The 17,268-nt window shown below is 43.6% G+C and overlaps 1 protein-coding gene across 1 annotated transcript in view; it reads left to right on the top strand.

The window, feature by feature from the left end:
* The first annotated feature begins 3,134 nt into the window (after window positions 1-3,134).
* The window catches only part of FKBP1B (FKBP prolyl isomerase 1B), a 44,758-nt gene continuing 30,624 nt past the window's right edge, over window positions 3,135-17,268 (top strand). Inside the window, exon 1 of the mRNA XM_085320323.1 lies at window positions 3,135-3,178. The gene's annotated coding sequence lies outside the window, so the exon portion shown is untranslated. The remainder of the gene's footprint in view (window positions 3,179-17,268) is intronic.

Here is a 17,268-nt window from a genome sequence, read left to right as displayed (position 1 = left end):
CTTGCTGCGCCCGCGGAGCGCCGCGGCTCCGCTCCGCGCAAGTCCGTGTCGTTGTGCTCTCCCGCGCTGTTGCAGGACCGGCGCGTAGTTCTTCGAGGCGAACGTCCTCGCTCCCCTACGGTCATAGGTACCGGTGTAGCAGGCCCGCTTCATCCCTGGCTAATAGGCAACCGTAAATAATTCGCTGAAGTCGATCGCGGCTTAACTTTCTTGGCCCAGGATCTTGTCTTTCTTTGAGTGTGGGTTTAAATTGGCTTCCCCCTCCGGGGATCAAATTCTTCTCCAACCGCACAGATGTAAACTCGAAATACTTCTGTGGGTGTAAGAAGTGTTGCAGTATAGGAGGGATGGCCATGATACTCATAATAGCACCATCGAGCTATTAAATCTACAAAGGCGCTCTTTGTATGCACTAACCAAATAAGGTTATATGGAGTGTTTCTTTTGTTTGCAAGTCTTAATCAAAATCAGCTGATTTTAAAYATTATCATGAAACCCCAGCCTTGGTCTTGAGAACCTCTGTTTCTAATTCAGCTGTGATATGAATGTATGCTGCTTCTCTGACTTTGCTGGTGTTGTACTCACATAGTGGATTACGTGTCACTAAGGTCTGATACTCCTTTTCTGTGGTCTGTAATGGGTTATCATTTGAATAAAACCTGTTTTAGCAAGAGTAGGATTCATCCTGCATAACTTCTTTCAGGTCAGGTGTCTAGTCTAAAGCAGACATCTACATTTTTTCTGCACTCATCTCCTGAGGATAGTATGTCTTGCCTCTCTTGAGATAAATCCAACATATCCCAAGGCATTTCATAAAATCACAGAATAGTTAGAGCTGGAAGGGACCTCTGGAGATTGTCTGGTCCAACTACCCTGCTCAAGCAGGGTCACCTACAGTATGTTGCCCAAGACTCTGTCCAGAGGGCTTTAAATATCTTCAAGGATGGAGACTCCACAGCCTTTCTGGGCAACCTATTCCAGTGCTCAGTCACCCTCACAATGAAGAAGTTTTTCCTTATGTTCAGAGAGAATTTCCTGTGTTTCAGTTCATGCCCGTTGCCTCTTGTCCTATCAGTGGGCACCACTGAGAAGACTCTGGCTCCATCCTCTATACGCTCTGCCTTAAGATATTTGTATACATTGATAAGATCCCCCCTCAGTTTTCTGTTCTCCAGGTTGAAGAGTGTCAGCTCTCAGCCTCTCCTCATATGAGAGATTCTTCTGTCTCTTCATCATGTTTGTGGCCCTTTGCTGACCCACTCCAGTATGTCCATGTCTTTCCTGTACTGGGGAGCCCAGAACTGGGCACGGTACTCCAGATGTGGCCTCCCCAGGGCTGAGTAGARTGGCAGGATCAGGTGATCCCTTGACCTGCTCACAACACTCTTCTTAATGCACCCCAGGATGCCATTGTCCTACTTGGCCACAAGGGCACATTGCTGGCTCATGGTCAACTTGTTGCCCACCAGAACCCCCAGGTCCTTTTCTGCAAAGCTACTTTCCAGCCAGTCAGCTCCCAGCTTGTACTGGTACCTGGGATCATTCCTTCCCAGATGCAGGGATTTGTACTTCCCTTTCTTGAACTTCATGAACTTCCTCTCTGCCCATTTCTCCAGCCTGTTGGGTCCCTCTGAGTAGCAGTGCAACCATCTGGTGTATCAGCCACTCCACTCAGTTTTGTATCAGCTGCAAACTTGCTCAGGGTGCTCTCTGTCCCATCATCATGGTCATTCATGAAGATGCTAAACAGTATTGGTCCTAGTATTGACCCTGGGGGACACCACTAGTGAGTAGCCTCCAGCTAGACTTCATGCCGCTGACCACAACCCCCTGAGCCCGACAGTTCAACCAGTTTTCAATCCACCTCCACTTCTTTTTTCTTTTTTCCATTTTGAATAGAAGACGCTCAGAAGATGGGTGTGCAATAGCTGCCTGTATTTCATATGACTGAAGTTAAAAGAGACAACTCCCACCTTGGGATGACAGCGGTGGCCTGAATGGATATCTGCGTTTTGTGTTCTGTGCAACCCACAGTTAGAGATACTCCAGCCAWCCACAGGCTGATGAACAAGGCTGTTCAGATGATGCATAGAAGCACCATCTTCTCAGTTTTATGTTACAAATTCCATTCACCRTATTGCCCTACCATCTTGCCATTTACTACTCACGATGTTTTTGGCATATAAGCTTATATGTTATCTGATGTGTAAGACTCCATAATGCATAACATGCTCTTGTGTTAATTCAGACCACAGCAGCCAGGGAGCTGAGTAGGAGATGAACTATCTGAATCCCCAGTTTCAAGCGTTTTTGGCAAGGCTGTTCGTTAATGATTAGTCTCACGCATTCTGTTGAGCCTGGGTCCTCTCCTAGCCAACACTGCTTCAGAAATCTGAGTTAGCTGCTTTGATAGGCCATTCCTTGGCAYCTAGATTATCCTGGAAAATCTCCCTCTAGCTTTTAGTGTATTTGGCAGTACCTAGAACATGGAAAATGGAAATGGTAATTCCATTTCTCATTGGCAAGAAAATAATTTAAAGCCTTTCCTTTCAGTGTCATGATTTTGAAGGGAGCTACCAGGCTCTTACGAGAAGTCACTGCATCACTGCTTTGCTGTCACCTGAATACTGCAAACTTAAACTACCTTTGTACATAAATTTTTTTTGAAAGCCCTACCCTGCTAATTACATATGCCCTTGTTAGATCTGTCTTGAGTGAAAGACATTAGAAATGTGAATAGAAATGGAATGTTTTACCATGTCAAACTATGACTTTATTTGAAAAATTTTAGCAAAAATATTCTGAGAATTTTAAGGTTATAATCCAAGAAGCTTTGACAGTCCTTCTGCATTTACAGAATGTAAATGCACATATGATGCGTATGTATTTATGCATGTATAGGGAAAATTACATTAGTGTAAGGGAACTATTATTTCTCTTGCAGCTAAGTAGGAGCCAGACTGGAACTTTTATCCTAAATCATACCCATTCCAGTCCTGCATATTGGTGATCTGGATAAAATATAAGTCAATACAAATAGCAATCTAACATTTTCCACTTAAAGATAAACCTGCCTAGCCATACTGGTTCATCAGAGAAAATAAAAGAATAACCTTTATAATTTTAACAGGACGGACATTTCCGAAGAAGGGTCAGACGTGTGTGGTGCACTACACAGGTAAGGCATGTTCCAAACACCCTCTTGAAACCAGCTCCCTTGCACTCAAGAGTAATTTGTCATTTCCAACTGGTCGCTGTGGTTTTGCGTTGTTCTGCCAATCGTAATCCATTTCCTTATGCTCCGATGGGTTTCCTGAATATTTGACTTCTCCTCGAGCAGTTCGGACTACAGCGTCTAGATGTGCCGGCTAGTAGATTTGCCAAGGGTAGTGGTTAATGGTGGTAGGTTCACAGATGAAACCCGTGGGCCTGAATCTTTAAGCCATTATAACCAGCTAATGAAATCAAGCATGAAATAGCGAAAATGCCRGGTTCATATTTTTGCAGCCTCTGATCTTGATGCAGACAGTTAATGATTGTATATATCTTAATAGCGTGCGCCTGTTGTACTGGCAGTAAAATCCACTCCTGTTTRAAGAGATCAATACAAGGTCTATTTAACACCTTCTTTATGGACTTCTATGAGTCTTAAGTGGTGAGTTAGTTAATGGAGCTGTATACGGTGCACCTTTTCTCCGAGGGAAAATGTGTTTTACATCAGTGTGTAAAGCTAYGTTTTGTACACTTATGTAAATTGTCAAATGAATGCAAAGACCTCTGCAGCCTGAGTGCCGGGCTCGTGAAATCACGAGCTGCCGTTTTATTTAGCCTTTTCCATAAGATGGCTAAATTTTGAGGAAGTGGGAATTGGCAGCTACTGATCTGGGCCTGCGTCAGTGAGGTGATGCTTTCTTCTAGCACTCTGCATTATAGCAAAATAATCTCTCATAACTCCCACTTTTTTCCACTAAAGAAAGTTAACAAAGTCAACCTGTTTGTATTTTCGATAAGCTTCGCAGCATAGTTTCAATAATATCTCTCCTCAGCGGGTTACATGAGAGAATTAGTGCCCTGGTTTGAGGTGGAGGAAATCTGGGTTCAAGTTCCTGTTAATTTGTGTGTTCAGAGTATTTGGTATGATATTTTCTAGTTTGAATGAGAGTAGTGGGGAAGTGAACACAAATCTCCCATGCCAGTCAACTCTCACAGATATTCCTCTTTTCAGGTCCTTTAGATCTGAAAATAGATGTTTTGAAGCCATTTTTTGTGAAGATGTTGAAAGATAATGTTTCTGTTCCAGCACAAACTTCAAAGTTTTCATGAAACAAGATTACCACCTCTTACYCCTCTAACTAACTAGAGATAAATTTAACCGTCAGAACTGAAATAGGCAAAAAAGCAATCTAGCTCTGGTCTGTGGCTCCCACAAAGTGCAATTCTGCTGGATAACTTCAGAGAGAATGTGAATGGTGAGTATGGAGAGATAACAAAATGCTATGTACTCTTACTGAGATTAGATAACTTAGATAAGGCCATCGTAAACTGGCTTTTGATATAAGAAACTTCCTAAAATCAAATTAAATGGATCTCTAGCCCAAATTGTGTTTCCTCTATATATCTCRCTGTTGGTGCTGTGCACCACTCTCAGATTGGAACAGACATCAGAAAAAATTTGTAATCACAGTCTCAGTGCTGTCGCAATGCTTACATAGTCTTTGGTGGTGATGTTTTTAAAGGGAGCRCAGAGATAGCGGCTAAAATGATTTCTGCCTATGATCTATAAAGCATTTGGGAAAGATGAAATATAAATGYCGAGTCTTAAAACTATTTTATCTGAATACCGTATAACTTCTTTTTATTCCAGTGCTACTCTRGATATGCCTGAGATTCATCTTGAAATGATTTCTGTCCTATTTATGTGATCTTATTATGTCCTCACTGTACTTCATGTTTATCCTCAAAATACTCCCGAGTCTGCTTTAGCAAGTGGGCAGCTAAGTTTCAGAGACGTCCTGAGAGGTATMTAGAATATCTATTTCGCCATCTAAAATGGGATTTAGGAAAAATTAAGGCACCTAGGTGCAAGGAAACAATCCAGAAATCCTGGTTAATACTTGGTAGCATGTAAAACTCAGTTTGTCCCGTGTGCAGTGGATGTGGCACCCTGAAGCTAAGCACGAATAGCTGTAGAGAAGTATCCCAGTCTGGGTAGGGAACCAGGCACCATTCAGATGAAGAGAGAAGACACTTGGACCCCAGAGGAGCTTGACCTCATTGGCGTGCTCTGGGCACAGCTCTGAATCCAGCGTGAAACACAGTAGTTACAGCCAGTTGCAGTCAAAAACACCACCTAAAGGAGACCATTTAATGTATAATAGCTAAACAGTTATTTCAGATATGGCCAGCCTGTATTCAGTTCCCTTTTCCAATGGAGGAGGCTCACAGCTCTATGTCCCACATCCTTAACTGCAAGTATTACATTCTTGGGAAGAAAAAAAGCAGTAATTTTCTGCTGCCTCCAGTTTAAGCTGGACATTGAACAGCTAAGAGCACAAGAGCCAGGGGCAAGAAAGGGAGCAGGGAAAACAGAGTAATTGGTTTAGGCAGTCAAGCGAACCTTGAGGGAGTTGTGTTSCAGTCCCTGTCTTCAGGATTGTTTTGTCCTTTTTTTTATCCAGTGATTTTCCCATGCAGTGGTACTTAGTCTTGACAGCTTGATAGGCCGTGTAACTCCTTGCAGTGGTCCTACAGCAGACACGCTATGTGTGTGCGATACAGCCCCTTAGCACAAACACAGTCAGTTCTGTGTTTCCTTTATGGGCTAGATTTGTAGAGCATACACAGAAAAAATATTGCCTGCCCACTCCACATTCACATCTTAAGAGTTCCTAGCAAAGAGGAGACCAGGAGGGGCTTACTTTTGCCAGAGCAGATTAGGAATTTTCAAGGAGATTCAAACAGTGGGCTGTGGGCTCTGTTTTGCCTTATTACCCCCTTGCCTTGCTCCTCCATGGATGCTGTAGATGTGCATTTGCCGTTTGATAAGGAGGGACAGCAGGAGCATGGACAGGAGCGAGCTGCTGTCACTACAGGAGTGAAAGGCCTGCAGCTTGCTTCTCWAGAGTCTTTTGGAAAAAGGGTAATCAGGAGCAAGCTGTCTGCATGAATTGTCCTGACAGTCCATCTGCAGCAGGCTGGAGGTTGAGCATCCCAACCTAATGCACAAGAAGCTGGGAGACAAAGTCTAGTACCCTAGACACTAGCCGAAACATTAGAGTCTTGTCCGTTCATCCTCAAGATCTTACGGTTTTTGCACCTTCAAGGTAGGGTTGCTCACGAAGTAGCTTCTAGTCTGATGACACCACATGTTCCTGAGAAGTGGGAAATGATGACTAGAATCTCAAGATGATAGAGGATCATAATGAGGTTTTACATTTTTCATATCAGTGCTCTGTCTAACAGGCTGTTACATGTGGTAAGTTCGCCTGTTTCTCTCCTTGTTCAGTTGCCCAGTCTGAGGAGCAGGCTTCGTGGTCTGATTCCCAAACGTATCGTGATGCCTTAATGGAGAAACGTAAGTTCCAGTGGAAGCAGGAGTTAAGGTAGAGCCCYATGGGGGGACAGTTTAGAAGGAACCTCTAGTTTAAGCCTATCTTTTCTTTTCTCCCTTAAGGAAGTTATTGGCTGCACTCCAGTTAGAGTAGGATTTTTGGATTACCCTTCAGAAGTACCTAATTGTCCTTTCTGACTACATAAGGCGCCTTAGTGTCTAACTTTGGTACTGTAAATCACCTGCTAATTTTTCAGCTTTGCACAGCCTGAGTTAAGTACACAAATAGGTTCTTTGGATCATTGTGTAAGATTAGATAGGAGAACTGTGATAGAATATGAAACCAAGTCCAGATCTCAGTAGCTGGCTGAAGAATGTCATCAGATTCATGCATKTTTTAGCTTTGTTAGGAAATACAACATACATAATCATTTCCTCTTACCATCCAGCATCTATGTTGTGTCTGAAAAATTACCTGATACAATATTAAAGTAATAGGATTAATAGATACAGTAGTGTGCTGGCACTGAAATGCATTTCCAGCAGCAATGGTTTATGTCATGTTTTTGTCATAGATTTCCTTGAGCAAGCTTGTGAAAGCCTTTGGCAGCCTGCTTACTCCTTCTGTTTTCCATCTGCAAAATGATAGTTGTACTTTGTCTGCCTTGTGTAGACAGATGATGAGCAGTTTGGGAAATTAACTCCCTCCTTCTGTGTGCCTAACGTTATGAGGTCCTAATCTTGATTGGGTTTTTAGTTTGCATTGTAGTAGCGATAGTAATACAAGTAAAAATTACAGAATCATTAGTTCTGGAGCACATTGACARCATTGGAGCGTTTTCTGCAGTTTTTATTTCCTGTGATTTAAATTTCTTGACTTTGGGGACATGAATTAGTAGTGYAGAATTGTCAGGGAAGGTTTATGAAGATGATGCCAAATGTGACCTGCAGTTAGAAAGGCCCCTAAATATGACAAAACCTGTGTTGTGGCTGGGAATGCTTTGTCCTAAAACCTCATTCTGGAAAGACAAGTCCCATTTCTGGCCCTTCTGCTGAGTGGTGATGTGCCCTCAGACAAACGTTCTTTCTGTAGGTCCCAAAGCTGCTCTCAGTAGTGCGAGGACAGCTTTTTTCAAGGTGTTCAGAGGTGATGTTCTCTTGTGTTGTCCCAGGTAGCTTGTGGCAGAAATGAGTTCTTAGCCTCTCTATCTTTTGTTTGGCCTGCGTGTAAATCTGTGATAACAATGCCGTTGCCTTTTTTAAGGAGAAACTAGATGTATTTGTAGAGTGCTGGAACATACTTCTTTGAATGATGTTATAAAGGCACATAAAATTATTAGTTACTTATTACACTAAACTTCTTTGAGAGAAAAATTTYTATGGACATTTTTAGGCCTAGGCAATGAGCACAACATTCCACCAAATACTGGGAAATTGWTTGTTTGTTTGTTTGTTTTTATAAATGCTTAAAATGGAATCCCCGGTTGAAGTAAATAAATACTGCTCCATTTACTTCGGATGAGTTGTACAGCTTCATCCTGTTTGAAGAGGTGAGCCTTTATTAAAGCTTTATTTGAACTAATGATTAGTTGTTCTTTCCCTAGTGATTTGGGGACAAACTTATATCATCTTATTTTTTCCATACATTACCAAAATTGCTCTATTTTTTTTTTTTTAGCTTTGGCAGGGGTGTAATGTTTTAAGAGTTATGCCTGCATCTGTGAAACTGAAAGCTTTTTTTTTTTTTTTTTTTACCTTTTTTCTAATAATAAAAGCAGACCACATAGATGCAGTTTAACAGTAATTTATAAAACATACTTGGCTTACCATGATTAAAAAGCAAAAACCATTTCCATTTAGCACAATACAAATATAATAAAATTCCCTTGAAATAATTCTTGCCAAAAAGAGAACAGTTTTCTGCCCATTTTTCTTGGATCAGAATCAACTCACTCTTAAGTGTATGTAGCAATAACCAGAAATCCGTCTATACTGACATATTCTCAAAAAGACTGATGTAAATCCAGAACAGCCTCATGGAGTATCGCATACTTGTCCTTGAACCTGAAAATCTGTGCGACTGGCTATACATTAATATAGCGTATTTTGTCCCACAGTAAGTACAAGCATCTATTTCTCTCATCCCCTTTTCAGTCACAGGTATGCAACTTCAGTGAGAGTTGTGTGTGTGGATCCGAGAGGAAAATTGAACTAACAAGGGAATTTAATCAAAATTCTTTGTCTCCAGGAAATTGCCTAGGTGGTTTTGGAAGAGGGTTGTGAACACTGCAATTAGAGCTATCGTTAATAAGAATTGTATTGTAACAGACATTAATTGAACCTTGAATTATAGCCAGCTAAATCTTGCTTACCTAGAAAGAACTTAATTGTTTTATCGAGCATGTTCCCCAGATATGTTGTACCGCAARAGTATGGTGTCTGTCCATCTTTTGGAGCCTGCCAGTTTTCTGTATTTTTTTTTTTACTTAAAGTAATCTCTTCAAATTGCCCKGGCTTGTAAAGATGAAAGCCTTTTACTACTTTAAAGTTCTTTGTGGCAGCTAAGCCCTTGTGAGCATGCATCCTCTTTCATCAGTAGATCACAACTGCAAAAAGTAGTTTGACTCTTGAACATGCAGCATATTCCTTTGATGTCCCACAGACATGATTTGCAAGTATTAAAACTCTCTCAATAAAATCAGTAAAAATTTCACCTTCACTTATTTAACATGGATCGGTTACCTTTGGAATTATTTTAATGAAGAGTTCAGCATGATAGCAATGAATCCGAAAGCAAAAGTTAGAGAAGAGATTTCTCCTATGCGTGTTGCTATCAGCCAACTGATTGAGTTCAGGCATATTACTTAGACCTTCACTTTTGACAGAAAAGGAGACTGTGCTTCACAAAATTGTCATGAAATTAATGACTGCAAGTACTGTGAGATTCTCTGTAGAAGGAGGCTGTTGATGTGAAAAATGATTTGATGGATAAAAAAAAAGATTCAGAAGTTTGTAAGAAAAATGTAATAGCTTCAGCAGTAAAATTAGTGAATTTAAATTGAACATATCAGATTGTTGCCTAATGGAAAAGGATCRGGGTGATAAACTGTAGCCTCAAGTTGCACAGTTGTTGCTCATGTGCACCGTATACCCTGTGTTACCATGGCCTGTTCCCATTGGTTTCAATGAAATTACTGATGATATTAKATGTTATTTAATGTGGACAGGTGAGACAGAAAAGAAGCTTGAAATGATACAACTTAGTTATTCTTCCTGGCAATCTCAGCTGAAACTATGTTTTGATTAAGTATTGGAAGTGCCTCATCTTAAAGATAGTCCACCTGGTCATGTTATTTGGAGATGTGCTCATATCTGTCCTTTGTGCAAAGCAAGTGAAGGCTTGAGGATTGTCTATAAACACTGTGTCTCATATTCATTTAGGGAAAAGAAGGGATGAGTTTCTTTCCTGCAGAGTAAAGATTAAAAAGAGATCTCTTCAGGGCAATAAATAGGATTGCAATCCTGGACCTCAGGAGAGCAAACTTTGGCCCCTTCAGGGACCTATTTGAAGGAATCCCATGGGTTAGGGCCCTAGAAGGAAAGGGAGTCCAAGAGAACTGGTTAATATTCAAGCATCACTTTCTTCAATCTCAAGAGTGGTGCATCTGTATGAGTAAGAAGTTGAGCAAAGGGGGCAGAAGACTTGCATGGATGAGCAAGGAGGTCCTGCCAAAACTAAAACAGAAGAAGAAAGTACACAGAATGTGGAAAAAGGGGCAGGCCACTTAGGAGGATTATAGGAATGTTGACAGAGTGTGCAGGGATGTGATGAAGAAGGCCAAGGCCCATTTGGAATTAAATCTGGCAAGGGATATCAAGGACAACAAGAAGGGATTCTTCAAATACGACACAGCAAAATGAAGACTAAGGAAAATGTGGGCCCACTGCTGAATGGGGTGGGGACCCGGTGACAAAGGCTACAGAGAAGGCAGAATTACTGAATGCCGCCTTTGCTTCAGTCTTCACTGCTAAGGGAAGCCCTCAGGAATCCCAGAGCCTGGAGATGAGAGAKAAARTCTGGAGMAAGGAAGACTTTCCCTTGGTGGAGGAGGATAGGATTAGAGATCATTTAAACAAATTTAACACCCACAAATCCATGGGCCCAGATGGGATGCACCCAGGAGTGCTGAGGGAGCTGGTGGATGTTGTTGCCGGGCCRCTCTCCATCATCTTGGAAAGGTCCTGGAGAACTGGAGAGGTTCCTGAGGACTGGAAGAAATCCAGTGTCACTCCAGTCTTCAAAGAGGGTAAGAAGGAGGACCCAGGCAACTACAGGCTGGTCAGCCTCACCTCCATCCCTGGAAAGGTGATGGAACAGCTCATTCTGGATGTCATCTCCAGRCATATGGAGGGAAAGAAGGTGTTCAGGAGTAGCCAGCATGGATTCACCAAGGGGAAAYCCTGCTTAACCAATCTGATAGCCTTCTSTGATGGAAGGACTGGCTGGGTAGGTGAGGGGAGAGCAGTGGACGTTGTGTMCCTTGACTTCAGCAAGGCTTTTGACACTGTCTCCCATAACATCCTCCTAGATAAGCTCAGGAAGTGTGGGTTAGATGAGTGGACAGTGAGGTGGATGGAGAACTAGCTGAAAGGCAGAGCTCGGAGGGTCATCATCAGTGGTGTGGAGTCTAGTTGGAGGCCTGTGGCTAGCAGTGTCCCSCAAAGATCMGTACTGGATCCCATCCTGTTCAACTTCTTCATCAATGACCTGGATGAGGGGACRGAGTGCCTCCTCAGCAAGTTTGCTGATGACACCAAGCTGGGAGGAGTGGCTGAGACACCTGAGGGCTGTGCTGCCATTCAGAGAGACCTGGAGAGGCTGGGGAGTTGGGCAAAGAAGAACCTCCTGAGGTTCAAAAGGGCAAATGCAAAGTCCTGCACCTAGGGAGAAATAACCCCATGCACCAGTACAAGCTGGGGGCGGACCTTCTGGAGAGCAGCTCTGCAGAGAAGGACCTGGGAGTGCTGGTGGATGACAAGTTGACCATGAGGCAGCAATGTGCCCTTGTGGCCAAGAAGGCCAATGGTATCCTGGGGTGCATTAGCAAGAGTTGCCAGCAGGTCGAGGGAGGTGATCCTGCCTCACTACTCAGCCCTGGTGAGGCCACATCTCAAGTACTGTGTCCAGTTCTGGGCTCCCCAGCACAAGAGAGACATGGAGCTACTGGAGAGAGTCCAGCGTAGGGCTACGAAGATGATCAGAGGGCTGGAGCACGTGCCCTGTGAGGAACGGCTGCGAGAGCTGGGCCTCTTCAGCCTGGGGAAGAGCAGACTGAGGGGGGATCTTACCAATGTGTACAAGTACCTAAAGGGAGGGTGTCAAGAGGATGGGACAAGACTCTTCTCAGCAGTGCTTAGCAATAGGACATCAGGCAGTGGGCACAAACTGAAACACAGGAAGTTCTGCCTGAACATAAGGAAAAACGTCTTTCGTGTGAGAGTGAGGGAGCACTGGCACAGGTTGCCCAGAGAAGTTGTGGAGTCTCCTTCTCTGGAGATACTCAAAATGCACCTGGACACAATCCTGTGCACTGTGCTCTAGGTGCCCCTGCTGAGCAGGGGGGTTGGGCTAGATGATCTCCCGAGGTCCCTTCCAACCTCAACCATTCTGTGATAACATATACAGGCTCTTTCCCCCCTGACGGGGACTTCTCTGTCAGTATGAATATGCTCAACAATTTGGTGACTACAGACTTCTATTTTGGAGCACCTGCTAAACTCTGCAGGATTTCCTTTCAGGGAGGGACATCATGCTCCATTCCTATATGCATAGAAATGAAATTGCTAGCAAATAATTAAACCTCCTACTCCTACCGCACAAAAGCCTGAAAGAAGTTGATTTCTAGTTAAAAAAAAAAAAAAAAAGTTGCAAAGCAGGTTATATAATTTGACAGAGAGCTAATAGCCTCTGTTCATCAAGTTTTTAAAACTCAGAAATAATCCAAATCAATCCCCTCTTTTAGAACATCGGATTGTTATTTTTCAAATGAAATGTTTTTGCTGGACCCCACTGGCAGTTATTTCCAGTGATCCCAACTCTGTGCCACTTTGCCTACTTAGAGCACATCTAATGACCAGGGCCTGAAAGGCTTGGGTCAATTTGTGATAATTAGAATTGCAGATCTTCACAAGAATGAAATAGATTTCTAATAGATTTATGGGGGCGGAGGGGAAGCAAAATATTACTCAAACCGCTGTTGGATCTGGGGCTGCCTMGTGCACTAAATGGTGTTTGTTCATGTAAAAGCACAAACAGTTACTACATCAGCGAAGTGAGAAACTCCATAGGCTTGTCTCCCTTTATTGATAAAGCAGAGCAGCCATCACCATATTTACTGAATTAAGAAGTCTAAACTGGGAGCCTAGTTACTCCAGGCTGCCTAGATAGTTAGCCTTTGGCTATGCCTCTCTATTGATTAAAGGGTCAAATCCTAAGTCAGGCATCTCCACGAGGCAGTTGTTGGAGGGGGATAATTTTTATTTATTTATTTTTTAATCAGACAACATGCAGTGTCATCTCTCTGCAGCGGATACGTGGCAGCCACTTTGCGGGCACATTACGCTGGCGGTCGCTGCTGAGCGGCCAGAGATCTCTGCATCTCACGAGCTCGGTGGGTTGGTCCTAGCACTGTGGTGGTTTGCGTGGGAGATCCCCGGGGAAGGCTGTGGCCGTGGAGCTCGGGAAGTGCCTTTTGGCTTGGCTAAGCGATCGCACRGGAGGCCTCGGAGGAAAGCCCCGCGGCTGCGGGAAGCAGCGATTCGGCGCTGGCAGGCGTTCTGCTGAGTCTTGCTGAACCAGTGCCAGGGGGCTGCCAAGGGGGCTTTATATCCAAAGCGACATCTTTCAATTGAGATATATTATTTAGCTTCAGTTACTCAAGGGCATTATAAATCTCACTTAATTTTTTGTGTGCCTGCTGGCTGCAAAGTTTGTACTCCCTTGCACATCGCTCACCGCAAAGGGCTCCTGGATGTTTTAGCCGTGGCGTTGACAGACGGAGCTGGCGCGTCTGTGTAACTGGGGCAGCTGCAGACCCATGCGGCTGGACGGCGCAGTCCCTCGTCTCCCGTCCAGCAGAACCCCTGAGTCTYCCAAAACTCAGGATTTTAACTTTCAGTTTGTAACTTTAATTTGTAATTCCCCCTCTGCCCCTGCTCATGATGTTCCAAGCATGGTTTCCTCTTCCAGACCTCCTTCATTCATCCTGCGTAATTACTAGTTCTTATTTATCTCTTGCTGGTCTAAATCACTTCCCTTGCACATTTAATGATGCGACTACCTTATTTTAGAGAGATTCTCTTCTTTGAATCTGTTCTCCATGTGAAACCGAAGTGTTTTGCTTTGGTAAGGGTGTCTCCTGGACACAGGAAAAGCCCTAACGCTTAGTTCATTTTCCAGTCTGGGATTACTGCTCATGCTACACCCTYGGATGCATTGCGTTGGCTCAGCCTAGTTTGAAATGGCCAAAGTGCTAATGCTATTTCTGGTACTTCCAAGCCCACTGAAGTTGCTGCTGTTGCAATGTTAAAAGCATCAATGTTCTGTTGAAATTCTTTAACCTCAGTTAGAAAAAAATAAAGGGGAAAAATGTTTGGAAATTACAAAATAATACTRTGGAAGAATTATAGTTAGGGTTAGGGTGGCTTATAATTTCATTCTGCTCTGGATAGGTTTCTTGCTGTGCTACAAGCAGGGGTTTCCAGGAGGAGAGCAGGGTGCTTTGGGAAGTKAAATCTAGCCATATCTAGGGCACATAAAAGAAAATAGAAGATGAGTCACTCTGTGGGCAAGTTCCTGAGGCATCACCGTGCAGYGTTGCCATTTCCAGACTGGCATGTTCAATTTTCAGCCTAAAGAGCTGAAGCAAATTTGTTGTTGAGAAGACTGTAATTTCTGTGGAAAGGCCTTTCCCACAAGCTTTATTTTGAAGGTTGGGAATCTGAGGCTGACATTGATAGACTAGCTGCCAGCTCTATATTGGTTCGAGCTAAAGTGCTGTGTATTAACAGAAGTACGTGGTGGTATTTAAAGAAAATCTGAATTTTGCGGCTCCTGCTTATCTTTGGTCATAATCTGAATTAGTCTTAACATGGTTTCTGCCCATTTTCATTGTAAGGCAAAATTATTTTTTCTTGTTAGGGAATTGTTATCCCACCTGACCTTTCTGTAACTGTTCTATTTTTTTTTTCTTGCTTGCCTGAAATTTATACCACATGGTCACCTTGCTGCACATTTATTCTTTCACTTGCTAATTTTCAGGCGCACTATTGGTTGTGCACTTGCATTTTTTTACTTTTCAGTGATTCTGCCTTATGGCATAACTCTTCAGGCTCTTCAGATACAGTATTTAGTCTCAATCTCACAGCTATAGTGGTAGCATCAGGCCACACTCCTTGCAGTATCACAGACCTTGAGCAATGTCCACACATGCTTTAATTACAGAGTAAAAGAATTACACGTAATCTCTTGTCATGCCAGAACGTTTTTCTGGGAGAGGGTAGAAGAGTAATCTCAAGGAGTGACTTCAGCCGCAGAAGGGAGGTCTTCATACCAAACCCTGGCACTGGTGGACAGGAGCAGTCTCCTCTACACTGTTGTGCTAAAGCGCCTGAGCTCGCCTTGGGCTTGGGATTGCCCTCAGGAAGCATCTCTCCAGTGACGAGAGCAGGAGATGTCCCTTTGCCCTGCTGCTCTCTCCATTCCTTCCATTTCCCACCGCGGACAGCTGGCAGCAACTCCGGAAAAGCTGCAGCTGCCTCTGCCTCGCTCTGCCAGGGGAATTGCTGGAGCACGTGGGCAGCACCGTCAATTGCTTTCCTTTCCTGCTCTGCTTTGGATTTTCTCCTGCTGTCGTTTGCACCTCGTCTTCAATTGAATAAATAGCAGGGTCAGGTTCACAGCTCTTGCCCCGTTCCTCAAGTCAGTCAGCAGCGCTCCTGCCCAGCACAGCTGAGAGCCGTCCTCTGACCTGGGKGAGCCCGTTTTGACGTGTCCTACCTCTTCCTGGCCGGAAGGCAAAGTCTTGCCCTTACGTCTGACCTCTGGGGACCTCCGGAGCCTGTAACTATACGAGGTTTCAGACTGCGTTGATTCTAAATGGAAATCCCTCATTATAAAATGATCCCAACCTGTGCCGTTAAGACTTCTTCTGTGTGAAACCATTTATGGTGCTCATCTCCTTTTTGTCGTTTATTCAGATTCCTGTCTGTGAATGTAGGAGTTTTTAAATGCCTCTGAGTCAAATGCAAATTCACGGTTGATACAGTAAGGCAGGATTGCCATCAGGAATCTCCCTGTGGACAATTTAAAAAGTGGATTCTGATCAAAATGCTACAGCCTTCATTCATAAATCCCCTTGGAAAGGGAAAAGCATTGTTTACTCCCCGTTAGAAGACAGGGAAGTTCAGAAGGGAAATGATTTGCCCAGAGACCATAGCAAGCCTCTGATAAAGCCAGGAATAGAAATTCATGTGCTTTTAGAGTCCTATGTATTACATTTTCCACTACGTTAAATCAACTCTATGAAAAAGCTGTTTCTTTTTTTCCAGACCTTTTGAAAACAAACTACTTCAACTGAAATGAATGGTAAAAAATCAGAAAGTACTGTAGTTTTTATTATATTTGCTGTCTTTTTCTAAACRATCCTGACCTGACTGGTTATATAAGCACTGTAAACAGATTAAGGGCTCAGTCCTTCCTTGCTGTAAAGAGTAACGGCGGATTCAGTAGTAACGATTCACATTATTTCAGTAAAGGAACTAAAACTCACAATACACTGATTCAGTAAAATTGCAGAGCCATTTCTGAAGAATATATTAGTACTTTTCTGAGAGCTGCTATAATAGCGTGGTCGATGCTCCTCTTCAGGTGCAAAAGTTTCTAATATATTTGGGCACACGATAGCAAACAAAACTGACTGGACCGGAGAGAGCCGGTGATTGAAAACACAGTTTATAGCCAGAAGTGGTGGGGACCGGAGAAGTAGTTTGCAGAGTAGAAAGAGAGCAACGAATTTTTGGCTTGGAATTTTTTTTTTCCCCCTTTGAGAATGTGGGTGGAAACGTTGACTGATTGCAAAATCCCTCCGCTCTGCAATGGCCCCATCCAGCCTGTAACGTTTCTATTACTCCGTCCGCCTGTGGGCCTGGCCCAGCTGTMGACGACAGAGCGTTCAACCGATGGACGGCCGTCGTGTGAGTGAGGAAGGACGTGGTTCGCCCTCTGCGTTTGTGGAGGGCGGTGAGATAGGCCAGCTGCCAGCCGTCAGTGCTTGCCGCTTTTATTTTAGATTTCAGACACCTCTGTGTTTTGTGGACGAGYAGCTGTGTTGAAAAAGCAGGGCTACCGGGGCAGGAGTTATCTTAGCTCTTCTTTTTCCCTTGAGAAAACGACGTACAGTACGGGCGAAGAGGGTGACAGCTGATAAAAGCCAGGCGAACGTGAAGCGGTCTCTGGGATTTGGTGTCGGGGAGCCCGCTATCGGGGAGAAACCGGGCTTTTTCCGGAAGCACAACGAATGAGCGAGCGAGCGAATGAATGAATATCCCCAACGTGCGCCCAGGAGCGCTCTGCTTCCTCCACGTTTGCTTCAGCGCTCTGAAATTACTGGGAACTAGTTTTCCAGTCTGTTTGTTCAGCTCTATGCAAGTTCCAACCC

This window comes from Rhea americana, unplaced genomic scaffold (assembly GCF_003343005.1).
Source record: "Rhea americana isolate MKP2758 unplaced genomic scaffold, rheAme1 scaffold_63, whole genome shotgun sequence".
Lineage (NCBI taxonomy): Eukaryota > Metazoa > Chordata > Aves > Rheiformes > Rheidae > Rhea > Rhea americana.
This window is presented reverse-complemented; position numbering and strand designations above follow the sequence as displayed.